The sequence below is a fragment of the Hesperophylax consimilis genome, chromosome 15 (assembly GCF_061612785.1).
Source record: "Hesperophylax consimilis isolate HC1 chromosome 15, BYU_Hcon_1.0, whole genome shotgun sequence".
Lineage (NCBI taxonomy): Eukaryota > Metazoa > Arthropoda > Insecta > Trichoptera > Limnephilidae > Hesperophylax > Hesperophylax consimilis.
This window is the reverse complement of record NC_142850.1, coordinates 12,005,497-12,011,496: the sequence shown is the minus strand read 5'-3', so window position 1 is coordinate 12,011,496 and position 6,000 is coordinate 12,005,497. Positions and strand designations below refer to the sequence as shown.

Below are 6,000 nucleotides of genomic sequence, written 5' to 3'. Positions count from 1 at the left end.
TTGCACAAGTTGGGATTTGAACCTGCGACCTCCAGCTTGCTAGTCTTGTAGAGGACGGAAAATTGTTCCACGCTTCGTAAAATGATAACCAATTTATTGATCCACGAACATCTGAATTTAAAAAAATGTTTTTGATGCAGGTAATGTTATAATACAAAAGACCGCAGTATTGTCAAAACATCCACCAAATAGCATTGTCAAACCACACGACATGACTGGCAACAATATTATATTTGAGCAAACCACAATTTTGAGGTAAACTCGACTAAAAAATTGTTTGTGGAAATCTGAAAACTCGATAACATTCTTCAATAGTTGCGCAATATTATTTCGTCAATAGTTGCAAACTATTATTTCTTCAATAGTTGGAAAATATTATGTCCTAAATAGTTGGAAAATAATATTTCTTCAATAGTTGGAAAATATTATTTCTTCAATAGTTGCAAAATATTATTTCTTCAATAGTTGCAAACTATTATTTCTTCAATAGTTGCAAAATATTATTTCTTCAATAGTTGCAAAATATTACTTCTTCAATAGTTAAAATTAATTTGTGGTGTCATTTTAATTATATGAAAATTAAATTCTTTTTATACACCACTTATCAATAATAATCTACATGTTTCAAAGACAATGGCTTCTTCTTCAGGATAATGAAAATAAACAAATTTAAAAAATAACTATAGACAAATATGTAAATATAGAAGAAATTAAAAATATGAGAGTTTATTAAATAGTTATTATTACAATAAAAAAATACATAAAATAAATTAAATTATCATAAAATAGTTAATTGCTACATTTATTTTTATAGCGAAATTTTATATAAACTACACTATTATTTAAGAAATAAAAACTTTTAAAATTCTACAGAAAACAATCAAAGAGTAACTTTAAGAATTAGCTGACGTGTACCCGGATTTGAACGGGGATTCATGAACGGTTTGGGATAAAGTTTTGAGGTTGTGATGATCTCATAAGATTTAGCTAGCGTTCGGTAAGAGCACGAAAATATTTTTTTACGACTTGATTATAAAACATAAACTTTTATATAGACTTTTACATAGACTTTTATTAAAATAATAGGCATGCATTTTATTTAGAAATCTTCCTGAAAAAAATTTCTAAATGATATTGAAAACCCTATCAAAATCCCTTGCGTAATTTAGAAGAACTAACAGACAGACCCGGATGGCAATTTTGTTTTATACTATTTAGAGATAATAATTATTAATTTATTACTAACATGGGAAAAGTAGAAAGATAGCTTGTTAATTTATAGCATTGGGTATGCTAAAACATTTTCTTTTATCAAGGTGAATTATCATTAAGCCAGTGTAAAAATATAATAAATCAAATTCGGTTTTCAATAGCAGTACACCTAAACCCTTGTTTATGTTGTTTTATGACTGCCGCTCTCTACATTAATAATACATTAGGTAGGTATTGTTAAATATTTTTATCATTTAACATAGAATAAAGAAGAACACAATAAATAGGATGTGGGCGCTATTAAAAAGTCTCGTAACTCAGGCATTAAATTTCAAATAGAAAACTGTATTTCATCCTTTGACGAATTGTTCCATGATCATGACGTTATACAATATAAGACAAGTGTGAGAGAGACAAAGCGAAGATACCAAGAAGCATAATCAAAACCGATTTAAATAAAGAATTAATGACGCCAGTTTTTTACAAGGCCTGTAGATTTCTATGCTCCAGACAGAAGAATTTGAATTTATTCTAGAAATAAATTCAAATGTTTGTTTTTTCACTCTTGAGTTTTTTGAAAATATTAATTTTTTCCTTATTTTGAACGGCGAGAGTGTAAAGATCAAAATTATGCTTTGAGGGGTGGAAAAGGGGGTTGGGAAGAGATCTCGTGTAAACAGTGATCTTCCTTGTTTTGAAGGCCAAGTGTGCAAAATTTCATCAATATCAGAAATAAACCGTAGATTTGTATAATAAACAAAGTTACGCCGCTCGCTTGCCAGCACTCCAAAGACATTCAGATAGATTATGTAAAAGGTATTAAATAATTACAAAAAACATAAATTTTACAAATTAAATTGATTTTTTTTGGATTCGTAGAGAAAGATACGAGTAAATCAGTCTGCCAAAATGTTTGCTAGTTAAGAAATATTTTCAATATTTGGAAATTAATGATCAATTTCACACAAAGTAAGATAACATTGACTTTATTGCATGCACAGATAAGCCCACAACACACTTCCATCAGTTTATGTCTTTAGTGTTGTTCGCATTCCATACAGCAAGGAATGTCAATATAATTTATATTTTAAATAACATAAAACCAATAAGGTTTATAGAAGATTCTAGAAGGAAAAAAATATATTCGGGTTCTCGCGCGCAGTTTGTTGAATTTCCGTTCCAAGTTTGAATTTGAAAAGCGAATCTGTTGGTCGCGTGGAGTTTAGCCTTTTGCTTCAGTTTTCGTGCGTCCGCCGAAGCGATTGGCCGTGTCGCGTAACCCGCTCCGCGAATAGCTCACGAAGTATTATTTGTGCGGAAGAAATATCCAAGTTCACATTATACCAAAATAAATAAATTGTTGAAATCTAAAATCAGTGCAAAGTGACAGTGTACAGATTATGTGATTCTGTTTTTCACAAAGTTAGAAGAGTTACAGTTTTTACAGAGTGTTTTAATATTGTGAGTTTTTGTGTGTGATTTGTAATAGATATATTTATTCTGCTGTTTCTGCGACCCTGATCTGGCATTGAATAATATTTAAATAATATTCTAACATCAGAAAGTGATCAACTTCTTCTATTGACGACTCGAGGTATTTTTATCTCCAAACAAGAAAGTTTCACAAAGGTATTTATCAAGTTTGACAAACTAGTTTTCATATTTTTATTTATGTTATTTGATATATGCATTTCGCAATATTATTATATTTGCCCAATAGGCGACACCAGTTATAAACATCGAAAAATTACCAAACAATCAAAATTGCCTTTAAAAAGCAAGTTTTTGTAAGTGATTTCAACAAAAACTACACCATATTTTATAATTCTTGAAAAGTTTAGGTTACTGGACATACTTAGTAAGAACACTTGGATTCAACTTAATAATTGTAAACGACGACTATTTTTTACGTTGTATTTTAATAAATATTTCGTTTATCTTTAAATTGTTTGTTCACTTGGCGGCCATTATTTTTGTAGTGACAGTTTAGTTTTGGTAAATGTGCATATAATAGGGACTCGGTCAATACGCACTTTTAATAGAAAAACCACTATGTATCAGTTAGATAACATTAGGAAGTAAGTATTTCTGGTTCAGAAAATTTAAAATAATTAATTTTAGTAGCTATTTCTTTAAAAAATGCATTTTCTTCACGCCATTTTGATCTAATAATTTAAATTGTTTTTTGTGTTGCTAGTTCTTATATATTTTTGGTTTGATTAAATCCAAATTGACAAATTCAGAACCTTTTTTAGTGTCATAGACTAATATTTAATTTAAAAATAAGAGAAGAAAAAACTAACCTATATAATTTGATATCAATAACAATGGCCGCCAAGTAATAATCAGTTTTTAATTTTAAGGAAATAACTATTAAAATGCATTATTTTACATTTCCGAAAACTGAAATACTTCTCAATATTATCTAACCACCATAAAGTTATTGAAAAATAAAATGTGTTTATTAAGCGTGTCCCCATTTTTTGTGTATTTACCGTAAAATTATCCGTATTTTGAATGAAAATTTTCCATCTCAAGTTGTAATTAAGTTGAGTCAAAATGTATATGCACGTTCAGCTAATAATTTGTCAATATTTCTTGTCTTTCCACCGATAATTTCAGGCTAAAAAGATGTATACAAGTATTTCTAAATGATTTTTAACAATACCTACATAACATTATTTAATATATCCGATGATGAATTCTTTGCTAAAATTATTATTGTTTATTTAGCAAAAAAATGGCAGAATGTACCAGGAATTTGAGCAAACGAAAAATAAAATCTCGTATATTTAAGAATAAGTTTTTTAAATTTTTTAATAAGAAACGGAGTGATAAGGAAATATTCAAATTTATTGAACTTATATCGAATAATTATGATGAATTTTATTTTTAAATTTATGATTGTTTACGCAATAGTGTTGTACGATCATTTAAATTACAAATGATTAAGCGATACGCCATTTTTCACATTAGTTGAAATGAAAAAATGTCAAAAAATGACAACAGACTGCTGAGCTTTATTATACGCTGATAAAATACGGATACCAACACGATTCACATGAATGGCTGTCGATATGCTGTTAGGTTAGTTTAAAGTTATTGGTTTATGTCATGTTTGGTTTTGTATCAGTTTCGGTGCTTGATTTTTTTTATTCACTTATTTTTAGCTGTCAGATCAATTATTCATTTACAGTACAAAATTTCATACACACGATAGGTAGGTATTCATAAACATGTGAACCTCTATTTACTAAAATAAAGTCACTGTCCGCGTCTGTCTGTTTGTGCTCTTAGATCTTCTAAACTACTCAACGGATTTGATAGGGTTTTCACTATCATTTAGAGAAAGGCTTATGTACAATAATACATTATTTATGGAAAGTAGAGAAAAATCGATCAACGCCGGGTACACGTCAGCTAGTGATATTTAAAAAAATAAATAAATATAATTACTGTTTTAAAATATTTATTCGATATCACCATTCTTCCTGTCGTGCTATGTTGTGCTAAAACACCTATTCTGCCGTGTGGTATCTTTAACAAGTGGTAGCAATGGCTATTGCTTGAGTTTTCAGGCACGATGAAAAAAAAGTTGAAAATTATCGAATTGTATATTTCAATCGAACAATCGAGCAAATTTTTGTCGATTGAAATTTATATATTTTAAAATGATCAATTGATTTCCTCAGAAGTAAGGAAAAATGATCTTACCTCGGCCACACAGAAACGTCCCTAACACATTTCTATGATTGATCTCGTCAGTGTGGTTAATATTAATGCCCAATGTCGAAAAGAATATTCGCTGAACTATCAAACTACTTAAAAAGGTAAAATATATTATTTTTATTCATATATTTTTGGTAAAATAAATAGTTTACCTAACTGACAATCAATAAATTGTAGATTAAGGAATATATTTATGAATCAAAAACTTGATCTGTTTTCAACGGCTTAACGTTAATTTTCAACAAGCAATGACTCACTATTATAAATGAATACAAATTAACAAGTGATCTATGTAGCGATCATGTTAAATAGAATATTTAGGTAGGTGCTTAACTGTTGTGATATGAAATAATTCAAGTATCTAGGTACCAAGGACGGTTTGTTTCACAGAATTTGAACAGTTCAGTTTCAGTTTCAAGTTCTGTGAAAGTCACATTTATTTTCTGTTATTATCATAGTACTGTGAAACAACCGACCCATGATTAAATATAATCAGAACTTGAATAAAACTTTCACGGAACATGAATTTTTTCTTTGGAATTTGATGAATTGTTCCAATTCTGTGAAAAAAACCAAGTTTGAGTGAACTTCCCACCACATTAATTATATCACTGTCAAAAACGCTGAAATACTGGATTTGTACCATTTTGATTTTTTTTTTGTATTTTGAACCGTTCTGTAGTTATTTCATCTTTGGTCGGTTGTTTGACAGTACTTGGATTATAACATAACTTTGATGGGACTTTCACAGAACTTGAATATTACTCTGAAATTTTATGAATTAATTTTCTTATTTTATGTAACAACCTTTTCTTAGTTTTTGATCAAATTGTGAACAGCTGACAAGCTTAACAATATTAACGCTATGCTTGAAAGCTGACAACAATTTGTTAACTGCCAAAACGGGCCAAGATTTGGCGTCAAAACTTAAAAATGATGCCAATCGTCAATGATAGATAAAATCTCCTCAATTTGAATTGAAATTTCTTTCAAAATATGCTCAGTAATCTAATGAATGCTTTGAGACAGGCGATGCTAATGTCAGATCATTCGGTCAAT

At 29.0% G+C, this 6,000-nt stretch overlaps 1 protein-coding gene across 1 annotated transcript in view; it reads left to right on the top strand.

Annotated features, from left to right (window-relative positions):
* The first annotated feature begins 2,471 nt into the window (after positions 1–2,471).
* LOC149417296 (atrial natriuretic peptide receptor 1-like) overlaps positions 2,472–6,000 on the top strand; it is a 513,733-nt gene continuing 510,204 nt past the window's right edge. The window contains exon 1 of the mRNA XM_089640190.1: positions 2,472–2,841. The gene's annotated coding sequence lies outside the window, so the exon portion shown is untranslated. The remainder of the gene's footprint in view (positions 2,842–6,000) is intronic.